At 43.6% G+C, this 13,895-nt stretch overlaps 3 long non-coding RNA genes across 5 annotated transcripts in view; 1 reads left to right on the forward strand and 2 right to left on the reverse strand.

The window, feature by feature from the left end:
- LOC142498639 (uncharacterized) overlaps positions 1–12,328 on the forward strand; it is an 81,886-nt gene extending 69,558 nt beyond the window's left edge. For 2 of the 3 annotated variants that reach the window (XR_012802516.1, XR_012802515.1), the window contains 2 exons: positions 3,450–3,520; positions 10,099–12,328. This is a non-coding gene — a long non-coding RNA (uncharacterized LOC142498639). Of the gene's footprint in view, positions 1–96; positions 141–3,449; positions 3,521–10,098 lie in introns of all 3 variants that reach the window. The other variant, XR_012802517.1, reaches the window with a different exon arrangement.
- Positions 38–3,803, reverse strand: LOC142498641 (uncharacterized). The gene is made up of 3 exons (XR_012802519.1): positions 2,736–3,803; positions 1,345–1,394; positions 38–695 (listed from the first exon to the last, which is right to left on the reverse strand). It is a non-coding gene; the product is annotated as an uncharacterized LOC142498641 (long non-coding RNA).
- On the reverse strand, positions 9,092–12,483 carry LOC142498640 (uncharacterized). The gene is made up of 3 exons (XR_012802518.1): positions 12,338–12,483; positions 11,563–11,857; positions 9,092–11,008 (listed from the first exon to the last, which is right to left on the reverse strand). It is a non-coding gene; the product is annotated as an uncharacterized LOC142498640 (long non-coding RNA).
- Between the last annotated feature and the right edge of the window lie 1,412 nt (positions 12,484–13,895).

The following is a 13,895-nucleotide window of genomic DNA, read 5'->3' on the forward strand; positions in this document are numbered from 1 at the left end:
TATTTTGTTAATTGTAATTGTTCACATTCCTTACTTAATTGTATAATTGACACTTAATGAAAAATTATAACATACATTCTTTTAATATGCTTGCAGGAGTATGAGCTGCTTACATGGGGTTATCTTGTATCAGTAACCTGGTATGTGTCCCTAACAATATTGAGATTAGTTTGATGGCAACTTGACACAGTGCAATGATCATATTTCATGTGAATGCTTCATACAATTACTCATGTTGAAGTTTCATGCATACATGAAAATTCTAGGATAACACATTGTGTAGTCCTTCACACAATGTAGTAAAACATTATTCCTAGTATTTATGACTCGTGTAATGGGGCATGAACATGAGCTATCCGTAAAATGGTGCACAGACACAATGTTTATAATTCAAAAGTTTATTGTCATGTTCCAAAAATAATTAGTATCTATTCTAATTATTTAGAAATTACGTTTATAGTTGTAATCTAAAAATTCTAGAATACACATTAGAGGATATCTGATTTTCTTAAAATAAAATACTAAGTTATCGTGGACAATTTACTTTGTCACATAGCATGAGTGACAACGTTAGGTATTAAATGGTCAAATTCATGTTTTCATCATGTGCGCAGGATGTAAAAGGTGAAAGTTGTTCTGTGTTTGGATACTTCCATTCACAAGATCTTCTGGCTGTGGAATGGCGATGTCAACATCTGTGAAAGAAGTATATATGTAATATTACTTATAAATTTACACCTTTCACAAAAACATTTCAGCTGCATAGAAACATACATACTGTACGTGTTTTTGTATTGTAACGGTTGCCTATTACACATCACATTTTTAGTATTGAATAATTTGGGCACATCTTCCAACTAAATATTGTAATATTTTTTGCTTTGTTAGGCATGAATACGTTATCTAACAAATAGATGAATTTTAAACAAGTTAAAATGCACAAACTGTCTGGACTCAAATGTATTGTGTCACACATACTATCACTGCAACAATGTTATATACACAATGCTACAATACATTAATTAGCTGTGATAATGTTACATATTAGCTGTAAATCTGCCGCATTTCCGTATATTTGTCTAAGTGACTAACACAGAATGAGCGGATCAAACACATCCTAATGTATCCATAGGCAAAAGACTCCAATATTAAAGAATATATCTACTGCATTTATGCACATATGGCATTTGTTCAACTCATGAAAAAATAATTTTCCTTTCTTTCAAACCGAGGGGTGTACACGTTGTAGAATGACAAGGGATGCGCAGGAAGAGCTCTGATTTCCAGCGCCATTGCACAGTACATTTAACTATCTTGCCACGGATCTCGTTAACTGGATCTTACCTTCTTTCAGAAGTTTGTTCCGGCATCTTTTGCGCTTCACTCCGCAAACTCTGTAATATTAACAGATGATGGAGAAGAGGTAAAAGGGGCACTGAAATGTTTAAGAACACACAAAGTGGCCAAGAGAGGTCACTGAAAGTCCCTCATAGTTGCACTCATTCTTTAGTCTAGTTTAAGTCAAAAAGTGCCAGTAGATTAACTGGTACCAATAGTATTATAATCATGTGTAGACCAACGTAAAAATAACCACTAGAGCTAATCTATAGCTAGACAGACAATCATGACAACTTTAATACAAATTAAAAAATGACGAAATGCATAAAATTACAACTAATATACACAAACTAAACCTAAAAGGTCCCCTAGTGGGCGCACAAAGAGCAGTAGGGTGATGTTTTGGGGTTAATAGGACCTGTATTGATATCCCCATGGGGTTTATGTGAATGGAGAAAGGTCCAAAATATATTAACCCAACTGAATAGCTTCACCTTACTAATAAGCAAAATACTCGCTGTAAATCATACAGTCCCTCTTACAAGGAAAGCTAAACACACTGAGTAGATAACTCTGCTAAGACACAACTGGAGTACTTCATACTGTGATCATGGTTATTCCTCTGAGTGGAAACCAGCAAATTGACAATACATCTGGTGTCATAGGTGAACAAGTATATACTTTAGGGTAAGTATGCAGAGGTAATGCAGCATTACAGAAACAAACAGGAAGAATACGACCTGGTAATTGTTGCTGCGAAAATTGCTAAATAGCTGATGCCCAGTGTGCATAGCTGTGTGTGTAGCCTTCCTAGGGTACTCCCAATAGTGGGAGCTGCAAGCACGCTCAGTCGCCCCCCACGTGACCGTCAGCGTAATGACGTAACTATAGCCCGACGATCGTTTCACGCGATCACGCGCTTCTTCACGCCCATGAGGTTTAGGTTTAGTATGTGTATATTAGTTGTAATTTTATGCATTTCGTCGTGTTTTAATTTGTATTAAAGTTGTCATGATTGTCTGTCTAGCTATAGATTAGCTCTAGTGGTTATTTTTCCTGTTGGTCTACACATGATTATAATACTATTGGTACCAGTTAATCTACTGGCACTTTTTGACTTAAACTAGACTAAGGAATGAGTGCAACTATGAGGGACTTTCAGTGACCTCTCTTGGCCACTTTGTGTGTTCTTATACATTAGTTTCCCTTTGCACTGCCTTTATCATCTTTTAGTGCGGTGAGCAAGGTGTCTCTCTGTGTCTCATTTGCACTGAAATGTTTACAAACTTTAAAAAAATTAGCAATGGTACGCGCATGCTTAATGGCTGGAACGCATATGCGTGTCATTCGGAAAGAAGCGATTCACAGATTGTATAAAGTAAATTTGTTATAGTTACCTGCATTATATTGCATTCATATTCGGTGCAGGCTTGCAAGGGGTGTTTTGGAGGTAGCTTCTGTAGTCAATCAATTGGTTGTTCTGTGTGTTCATCTCGATCGGGTTGTTGCTTGCTCCGTAAAAGTTTGGATATTGTGTCATGTACTGAGGCGGATACAGATAGTTACTTTGTGGCATTTCACCTGCTTGAGCCAGGTCGTTAGTATGCATGTTAGCATCATAGCTAGCTCTGTCATGATTCTGGAATTGGTTGTACACCTCTGGTTGAAAAGAATAACAATTTTGCAGAACATTTAAGGCACCGCTGCGGGCACTTATATCATGGTAGTTGGGTCTGCAATTTCTCTCTATTCTTCTTAAATTTCTATTAGCAAACATATGCATACATGATTCATGCAGTGACCAACTGCCATCCCTCTTTCCGGGAGACGGTGGCTTCAGAATAAAACAATCATTGCTTGATAAAGTCCGTCTGATCGAATTTACAACAGGCTTTGGGTGATTTGTATAAAATGGGTATTTGGCAGTAATATATTCATATATCTCTGATACAGTTGCTGTTTTCTCTGTTCGGTTTTGAATAGCGCTATATATTAGATATGCATAACATAACTGAGGTTTGTTGTTTGAAGACATTTCTAATGGCATGTGTTCTCATGGAATGGAGGAAAAAAACGCTAAGTCTTCCTTTAAAATCATCTTGTTTTTTCAGAATGTGTTCAACCCGGTTCAAGGTCATTAGACAAAGGAAGAAGTGTCCATGTAATCTTCTCCCACATACAGGTGGTGTATTGCATAATTTTACAGACCACATTCAACATAATTGTCATGCCTGTATGCCCGCAGACCTGGCAAGACCCAAGTACTGAGGTGGGAACGGTATTACACCACACACCCACAGCAGTGGGAGCAAGCCCGGAGTGTGGTATAGCGTTGCTGGGCCTGTAGAAAGAGTGGTTAACGATACTTGCAACGTCTGTTGTGTAAGCGTAAGAATAGTCATGTCCATGTGCAAATGTCCAGGGGTCCAGAGAGTAGAGTCGTCAGGGTACAAAGCCAGGTCCAGGGATTCTAGAGGTCAGCAAGGTAAAGTTCGTAGCAAGGTTCAAAGGGGTACAGAGAGCAGGGTAGTCCAGGACAAGCAGGGGTCAAAGCCAGGGAAATCCAAAGTAAACACAGGAGCAGAATACAGCAGGGACACAGAGGGAGCACAGCATAGGTCAGCACACACAGGGAAACAGGAACTATGCAGAGCGACGATAGAGGACAGACAGGGATTATAAAGGGAGACACACCAATAGGAGAGAGGGGACGAGCAGAGAGAGAAGTGGGAGACAACAGGGATAGGTCAGGGAAAGAAGAGGAGGACATACTGGACACCTAACAAGCTCCTATTGAAGGGGCTTACAACAATTTTGGCCAAAAATGTCAAACTAAAAGACCATTTTACTTATTAGATATTTATACATATATATTTAGGCACTGTACCGTGTATGAGTCTCACTGGATGTGCTAAAAACTGAGCTTTGTCTGTGTTTTATGTTGTGTCTCTGGTTTTAAAAAGAAGAGGAGGAGACAGAAGGGGCAGTCAGGGGAATAGCCTGTAGGGACTGGGAGGAGGAGTCAAGAACGTGGCAGGCCCAAGAAGAGGAGCGTGTGCGCACGCCCTCTGTAAGCAGAGGGTGTGCGCGCACAGGCTGCGACAGGGAGATGGCCCGCAGGGACCGGGAGGAGGAACCAGAAGGGCGACAGAACCCAGAAGGGGAGCGTGTGCGTGCACACTCTGCAAGCTGAGGGAGCCCGCGCACAGGCCGATGGAGGGAGGCAGATGAGCGGATGGAGCCGCCAGGGAAGGTAAGGCACTGGCCGCGGGCATAGCGGGTGTCTGGGAGCGGGGAGCATCAGTGCAGGGGCTCGGGGACCTCGCGGGCGCACGAGACCTGATGGGCATGCGCTGAGGCAATGGGGTAGAGAGAGGTAGACGGAGTGGGACAGGAGTGGGAAAGGGTAGAGGGATTGGAAGGAGATGGTACAGAGGGAGAGAAAGAAGGGGAAGGAATCCCCTGAATCGTCACAGTATCCCCCCCTTGAGGATCGATCTCCGAGCGATCCAACCAAGGCTTGAGCGGGAACTTTTGGTGGAATTGACGGAGTAGTCTTGGAGCATGGATGTGACGTGCTGGTACCCACAAACGTTCTTCCAGACCATAGCCCTTCAAGTGGACCAGGAACTGGAGTTTGTTTTTGGACCAGCGGGAATCGATGAGTGATTGGACTTCATACTCCTGTTGTCCTAGGGTGGAGACTGGATTGGGTTTCCGAGAGGGGACAGGAAAATGAGGACTAGATAAAAAGAGTTTTAAGAAGGGAAGCGTGGAACACAGAAGGGATCTTCATAGTGGGAGGCAGGTCGAGACGGTAAGCCACAGGATTAATTTTCTCCAATATTTTGAATGGACCTAGGAATCTTGGAGACAGTTTTGGTGATGGTGTTTTAAGCCTGATATTTTTTGAGGATAACCACACCCGGTCGCCAGGTTTGAAAGAAGACCCAGGTTGACGATGACGATCTGCCACGTCTTTGGTTTAGCAACCGCAGATTGTAAAGTCTTGAGGATCCTTTTCCAAGATTCTTGTAGATTGGCAACATGAGAGTCGGCCGCAGGAACGCCCGAAGGGGAAGGCGAGAGAGGAAGGCTACTGGGGTGGAAACCGAAGTTAATAAAAAAGGGAGACTCCTGAGTAGACTCGTTTTTAAGGGAATTTATAGCAAATTCGGCCCATGGCAAAAGGTCCACCCAGTTGTCTTGTGAGTCTGATATGAAGCATCTTAGATATTGTTCAAGAGTTTGATTCATCCTTTCAGTTTGACCATTGATTTGAGGATGGTATCCAGAGGAAAACAAGAGAGAGATACCGAGTCTTTGGGAAAATGCCCGCCAGAATTTCGAGATGAACTGTGATCCACAGTCAGAGACAATAGAAATGGGAACGCCATGTAACCTGAAAATTTCTTTGGAGAAGACATCAGCCAAAGTGGCAGAGTTAGGAAGACCCTTGAGGGGAATAAAGTGTGCTTGTTTAGAGAACCTGTCTACTACGATTAGAATGGTGTTCATCCCTTTGGAAATGGGCAATTCAACAATGAAATCCATCGAAATATGTTTCCAGGGTTGTTCCGGAATGGGGAGAGGCAAGAGAAGTCCAGAAGGTTTGAAATGGGGTGTCTTATTCTGGGCACATACAGGACAGGCGGTGGAAAAGTCGAGAATGTCTTGGTTCATCATTGGACACCAAAAAGTCAGTTTAATGAGGTCTGCTGTCCTTTTGAAGCCTGGATGACCGACTGCTCTAGATGAATGACCCCAAAGTAAAACTTTATGGCGAAAGCGTGGAGCTGCGTATAGGCATCCTTCTGGTACCCTGAACCTGCTGGGAATGTGAGCTTGAGCTTTGTTGATTTCGTCCAACACATCGAAGTTGTTAGCGGAAATTATATATTTGGCAGGAAGAATCGGCTCTGTGGTTTCATTAGCTTCGGTTTCAGTGGCGAACTGACGAGAGAGAGCGTCCGCTTTGACATTTTTGGTACCAGGAATATATGAGATGGTGTAGTTAAAGCGGGAAAAGAAGAGTGACCAGCGAGCTTGGCGGGAACCCAGACGACGAGCCCCCTCAACATACTGTATAACAATTTTTTGTGGTCAGTGAAAATAGCAACTGGTTCTTTGGTCCTCCAAAAGGTGTCTCCATTCTTGAAGAGCCAGTTTTATGGCCAAAAGTTCACAATTACCAACATCATAATTCCTTTCGGCAGATGAAAATTTCCGTGAAAAAAAACCACAGGGGTGAAGTTTCTCTTGGGGAGAAGTCCTCTGGGAAAGGACTGCGCCGGCTCCTACGTCCGAGGCATCGACCTCCAAAGTGAAGGGGAGGGAGGAATCAGGATGACGAAGGATGGGTGCAGAAACGAAAGCCTTCTTGAGAGCCTCAAAAGCAAGAATAGCCTCTGGAGACCAGGACGAGATATCGGCGCCCTTCTTTGTCAATGCGGTGATGGGAAGAGCAATAGAATAATTTTTTTTGATGAATTTCCTGTAATAGTTGGCAAAGCCGAGAAAACGCTGCACAGCCTTGAGTGAATCAAGCAGCGGCCGAGGGAACATCTTTTAGTTTCTCTGGATCCATGGAAAAGCCTTGGCTGGAGATGATATAGCCTAAGAAGGCAGTAGAGGCCTGGTGGAACAAACACTTCTCCATCTTGGCATATAGGCGATTAGAACGGAGTCTAGAAAGCACAAGTTTGGTATGTTGAATGTGTTCCTCCAGATTTTTAGAAAAAATAAGAATGCCGTCTAGGTAGACTATGACAAATGTTCCCAATACATCGCGGAAGATGTCGTTCATGAACTCTTGAAAAACGTCAGGAGCGTTACATAAACCAAAGGGCATAACAAGATATTCATAATGTCCAGAACGTGTGTTAAATGCTGTTTTCCACTCGTCCCCCTCCCTTATGCGAATGAGATTATAGGCATCTCTTAAGTCGAGCTTTGAGAAGATAGAGGCCCACTGGAGACGATCGAACAGTTCTGAGATAAGCGGAAGAGGATACTGATTCTTCATCGTGATCTTATTGAGTCCGCGGAAGTCAATGCACGGCCTAAGTGATCCATCCTTCTTCTTCACAAAGAAGAAGCCAGCCCCGGCAGGGGAGGTAGAGTTGCGGATGAATCCCTTCTCCAAATTTTCCTGAATGTAGGACGTCATGGCCTCGGTCTCCGGGACGGAGAGTGGATATGACTTAGATTTTGGCAGGATGGTCCCAGGAATAAGATCGATAGGACAATCGTACGGACGATGGGGAGGAAGAACCTCTGCTTGTACCTTGTTGAAAACCTCCAGGTACTCATGATACACAGTAGGCAGGGTCAATAGATTGGAAGAAACGGAATCCAGGCCAGCAAGCACCGCAACAGGAGACTCCACAGGAACGGCATCTGCGGATGAAGGCCACTGGAGAAGCAGAGTACCGGTCCAGTCAATGCGCGGATTGTGGAGTTGAAGCCAAGGCAATCCTAAAATAATTTGCACTGTGGGAGATTGGAAAATATCAAAGATGATTACCTCCTTATGACCATCAGCCAAGGTCAATGTAAGAGGAATAGATTCCCAAATGATAAATGCCAGCTGGAGTGGTCGGCCATCGATGGCCTCGAGGCCAATGGGGGTCTTCCTTCTGACCATGGGGATTTGATTCTCTGACGCGAACTTCTGGTCCAGGAAGTTACCACCAGATCCCGCATCGACGAAAGCTTCAACCTTCAGAAAAAGGTTCGGACCCTCCAATGTGGCAGGAAGCAGAAACTTCTTTGGGAGAGCTTCGGGTGGAGAGGGGCAAGGAGAGACAGTACCCAGTAGAAGCCCCTCTACGTTTACTGGGTGTGCCCGTTTCCTGGCTTCAGGGGACAATTCGTGGGACGATGTTCTGGAGAAGCACAGTAGAAGCAAAGTCTATTCTGGCGACGCCGCGCTCTCTCCATGGCCTGAAGTTGCTGACTGCCGACCTGCATCGGTTCCGGAGACTCCAGTGCCAGGAGAGGTGTTGTAGGCGACCTGTGAGAAACAATAGAAGAAGGAGAGTGAGAACAGTGCCTTTCGTGCCGTCGCTCCTGAGTACGCTGATCCATGCATACGCTCAGGGTGATCAACCGAAGGCCGGGCATGAGTAGCTAGGTCGTCTTTCAACGTATCTGAGAGTCCGTGCCAGTACGCGGCAGTGAGTGCCTCATCATTCCATTGGACTTCAGCGGCCAGCGTATTGAACTCGATGGCGTAATTGGCAGCCGATCTTCGGGCCTGTGAAATGTGAAACAGAGAGAAGGCGGCTGTCTCGCGGCATGCAGGAGTATCAAATACTAGTTGAAACTCGCGTCTGAAAAGAGAGTAATCTTGCGTTACTTCGCTTTTGCGCTCCCATAGGGGGGAGGCCCAGGCGAGAGCGTCTCCGGTGAGCAAGGCGTAGACATATGCTACTTTAGCACGACCAGTGGGAAACAGGGAGGGGGACATCTCAAACTGCACCTCACATTGGTTTAAGAAACCGCGGCAGGCGAGGGGGTCCCCATCGTAGCGATTCGGAGAGGGAATCCGGGGCCCAGGGTTGGCGTATGTTGTGGCCACCGGTGGCGTAGGAGCCATGGGACTCTCCTGAAGGTATAACTTGGCCAATTGCTGGGAGACAGTAGACAGCTGATTACTGACAAATTGTAAGGCCTCTATGGAAATACTTGTACCCACCTCAGGGGGGTCTGCGTTTGTTGGGCTCTGCATAATGTCACGCCTGTAGGCCCGCAGACCTGGCAAGACCCCAGTACTGAGGTGGGAATGGTATTACACCACACACCCACAGCAGTGGGAGCAAGCCCGGAGTGTGGTATAGCGTTGCTGGGCCTGTAGAAAGAGTGGTTAACGATACTTGCAACGTCTGTTGGTGTAAGCATAAGAATAGTCGTGTCCATGTGCCAATGTCCAGGGGTCCAGAGAGTAGAGTCGTCAGGGTACAAAGCCAGGTCCAAGGATTCCAGGGGTCAGCAAGGTAGAGTTCGTAGCAAGGTTCAAAGGGGTACAGAGAGCAGGGTAGTCCAGTACAAGCAGGGGTCAAAGCCAGGGAAATCCAAAGTAAACACAGGAGCAGGATACAGCAGGGACACAGAGGGAGCACAGCATAGGTCAGCACACACAGGGAAACAGGAACTATGCAGAGCGACGATAGAGAGGACAGACAGGGAGTATAAAGGGAGACACACCAATAGGAGAGAGGGGAGGAGCAGAGAGAGAAGTGGGAGACAACAGGGATAGGTAGGGGAGAGAAGAGGAGGAGACAGAAGGGGCAGTCAGGAGAATAGCCTGTGCTTCTGGCTGTAGATATGCCTGTTGCTGTGGCATTGCCAGTCCTAGTGCCTGTGCCAATGCTTCCAACAGTAGAATTTGCAGGGGCTGTGGCATTGGCTGTGGCTGTCCCAGTGCCTGTGCCAGTGCTTCTAACAGTGGATTTTGCTGTGGCTGTGCCATTGTCTGTGGCTGTTCCATTGGCGGTGGCTGTGCCATACATTGTGCTATAATAGTTAAACTATTAGAAATGGCATTTGGAATATCCAGTTGTTGTGTGAAAATGCCTTGCATGTTTAGTAGTTCTTCACAAATGGTCCGATTGGTTTTCTGCTGATTGTCTGCCACAGCCTGTTGATGTTTCAAAAACAATTCCTCAGCAGATTTTAATGATGCAGATTCAGCTGCACACCTATTGTCCCATTGGCCTGCTTGGAGAGGGTCACTGTCATCTTCATCTTCTATTTCAGGATCTGTTACAGTATATCCTGTTCCCGATTGTAACCCTCGAGAAACAGTTGTGGTGTAGAATCATCGGGGTCAGGACATCAAGTTCTCTGAGTGCCTCAGCATATTCGTGTTCTACGGTCTCCTCCACAGATTGAATATCTTGTCTCTCCTCAAGCAATTCCTCATCACTTTCCAATTCGTCAACATTTTGGGTTGACAAATCTAACTCTGTTTCGTCATCCACAACTATAACATTACAAATATAATTTGTTATGAACATAATGACAAACTAATTATGTGCTACTGTTCTTATTTTGGCTGGATATTTATAGTGTTAGGCATTGTATCATCTGCTTAACAATAAATTAGTATTATTTTGGAACATCCATGTTATTTGTTATGTGCATATGCCATTCACATCACCTAATCAAAACATAATATTTGTTTAGAAATAGTGGATATGTAACGACATTTAGAACTATACACTTTAAGTTCACACATGAAGCTTACATACCCAGTTCTGTTGCTATCCATTTTATGGTAAACACAAGAGTATAACGTCAACTGGCCTATTGCCACTACATTATAGTGTACACAGATCTACTTTGAATGCAGGTGTCCTTTATTTGGCAATTTTGGAGACACTACATATATTGAGTTAATTAATGCTAATACGTCTCTTAATATTACGCCTACACACACTCATGTATGTTATTGTCCGTATAAAAATGTATTTTTTGGACACATATAAGAGGTCAGTGAATTTTATGAAGACCTCTGATGGTTACGTTTAAAACACATGACTGTACGCCAGTGAAAGTAAGTACTGTGTGCAACATTTTAGGTGCTAATGTAAAAGTGTGATCATTACAGAATGTGCATGGGAATAGAAATTGTTTAGGATCTCATCTTCAGCAGTTGCAACTCTAGCTGTAAAAATACAACAGGAAAAGATTGTTAGTTATCTCAGTATATGATGTAAATATACAATATGTATTATTTTAAACATACAAAAAAATTGTCACTTGCATATACGGACATACATTTTTTATGGTTATTGTGCACAAATGATGTGACAGTGCACTTCCTATCATTTTTATGTTTAAAAAATTACATCTTCTACAAATATATATTGCACATACATACACTACTCTTGTATTTTTGGTTTTTGAGATGTAATACATCTCCCAAAAATGTTATGCGAAACCTACAATGGCCTAACCATGACCGTATAGATAGTAAATAATAATAGATGGAGACACATACGTGTAAGTGCACATTTATTTAGATGCTATAAATTGTCTAAGTGTATCAGTTACATAACAAGCGAGATTTATAAAAAGTGAACATAATGACCCGTGTAATTTGTGGATTAGTTGACAGCATCAAATAAACTACAGTGAATATTTTTGGTATGTATAAATGATTGCCTTTTAATCAGTATTTAGGCATAAATTAGACAGATTGAAAATCATAGTACTTACCTTGTGACTGCTGTGAAAGAATCGGCCCGATATCCCTGTCCCCTCCAATCCCAAAAACCAGTTGGTGATCCATGATGGGGTACATGTTCTGTTCGTAAGAATACAAATGTAGAGATGCTGAAGGACCGCCTCCTGTGCCACACGCATGGCGACCAGCCTTTGCCATCTTTTTTTAAGGCACAGTTTAATGTCTCCAAAATGTTTTGTGCACGTCTCGGCTGTTCGTCTGTGTTGACTGCGTGCACTGACCGATGTGCTGATCACCGTTTGCTTTTTTGGCTGCTTTTCGTTTTTGCTGTGTACATATGAAAAAAAAAGTATTTATACACGACTATAGGCATTTAATTTAAGTAGTGTGATTTCATCATTTCTGCTTGTATATTAACGATTGTAATATATGAAAGGGATGTTGTTACAGATAGTATGAGTATATGTATCACAACAAAAATGTACATGTAGTTACAGACACCCATTTAGTATATGTAATGTGCGCATTCATGACTAATAAAATGTATCCATACATCAGCAGCACTACTCTGTTATAGCATACATGTTTAACTTCTCAATGTTACATTAATACAGTAAGTGTTTCAAATGTAAACGTTTAACTGTTTACATACATTTAATTCATATTGAGTACACTGTATTTGTAACCATGTATTATTTGTCTTACTCTGTGCCCAGGACATACTTGAAAATGAGAGGTAACTCTCAATGTATTACTTCCTGGTAAAATATTTTATAAATAAATAAATTTGATAATTAATGTTCTTACCTGCCAATGATCCATACAGTTTGGGAAAAGACGCCATAACACCTTCCACAAGGATCTAATTTTCTCTGTGTGTAAAACGTGGGTTTCGTATCCTTTCCACGCGCTGCATGGAGGGTGGAGGCTGATCATCATCATCATCATCATCATCATCATCATCATCATCATCATCATTGTATTGTATTGTATGTCTTTATTTATATAGCGCCATTAATGTACATAGCGCTTCACAGCAGTAATACATGTGGTAATCAAATAAATAACAGATAATATAAATAACAGATCATGGGAATAAGTGCTTTAGACATTAAGGAAGAGGAGTCCCTGCTCTGAGGAGCTTACAGTCTAATTGGTAGGTAGGGAGAACGTACAGAGACAGTAGGAGGGAGTTCTGGTAAGTGCGTCTGCAGGGGGCCAAGCATTATGTATCGTGTTTAGAATATCCACAGTGCTATTCATATGCTTCTTTAAGCAAGTGTGTCTTAAGGTGGGTCTTAAAGGTGGATAGAGAGGGTGCTAGTCGGGTACTGAGGGGAAGGGCATTCCAGAGGTGAGGGGCATCATCATCATCATCATCATCAGCAGCAGCAGCAGCAGCAGCAGCAGCAGCAGCAGCAGCCTGCTCTGCCTCAGTGCTCGGATGCTGGACACTGACCCTCTCTCCCTGTCCACTACTCCTGCTACCCTCCCCCACCTGCACTTGTAGCACGTGAAGTACCTGCAGTGCCAGCACGTGAAGTGCCTGCACATGCCACCACTCCTCCAGCCACATCCACTCCACCCCTCCCATGCTCCTCCGCTCCTCCGCTCCTCCGCTCCTCCACTCCTCCAGCCACCGCCACTCCACCACTCCCATGCTCCTCCAATCCTCCAGCCACCGCCACTCCACCACTCCCACGCTCCTCCACTCCTCCAGCCACCGCTACTCCACCACTCCCACGCTCCTCCACTCCTCCACTCTCACGTCCACTCCTCCTCTCCATGTCACTCAGTCACAAAAAACAAATATAAAAAAATGACACACTAACAAAGTACTTTCACACTAACAAGACAAAGTTTGAAAACAAATAGAATAACAAAAGACAACTCACTCAGTAATCAGCAGCAAATCACTCACAAATCTCTCCTTCTACCACCAAGTCCGGTCTATCTCACCCTCACTCCCAACAGCAACGACACACAATTAATAAAATGGCTGCTTTATATAGGGTGTGTAATGAAAATTGTCACGCAAACGTGTGATTATAATTTCTCACATGTGCTTCCCTTATTTAATCAGTTCAGCATTTCAGCACTTAACCCCTACAGTACCATAGCTATGATGTAATAAAAACCATGTAGAAAGTAATTAACAACAATATTATAGTGGAGGGGTTCACTCCTTCCAAGGACTATCCCACAGATACCCAGAGGAAACTAAGGGGACATACACGGACCTCAGGGGACACTGTGAGGTGCCCAAATTATTAACACATTTCTATATAGATTTTAACCAAATCGTACGGGAGCAGGGGGTCTCCTGAGCTGAACCACATTGGTTTCAGCCTCGGGGAACCCTTAC

The sequence above is a fragment of the Ascaphus truei genome, chromosome 7 (genome assembly GCF_040206685.1).
Source record: "Ascaphus truei isolate aAscTru1 chromosome 7, aAscTru1.hap1, whole genome shotgun sequence".
NCBI classification, from domain to species: domain Eukaryota; kingdom Metazoa; phylum Chordata; class Amphibia; order Anura; family Ascaphidae; genus Ascaphus; species Ascaphus truei.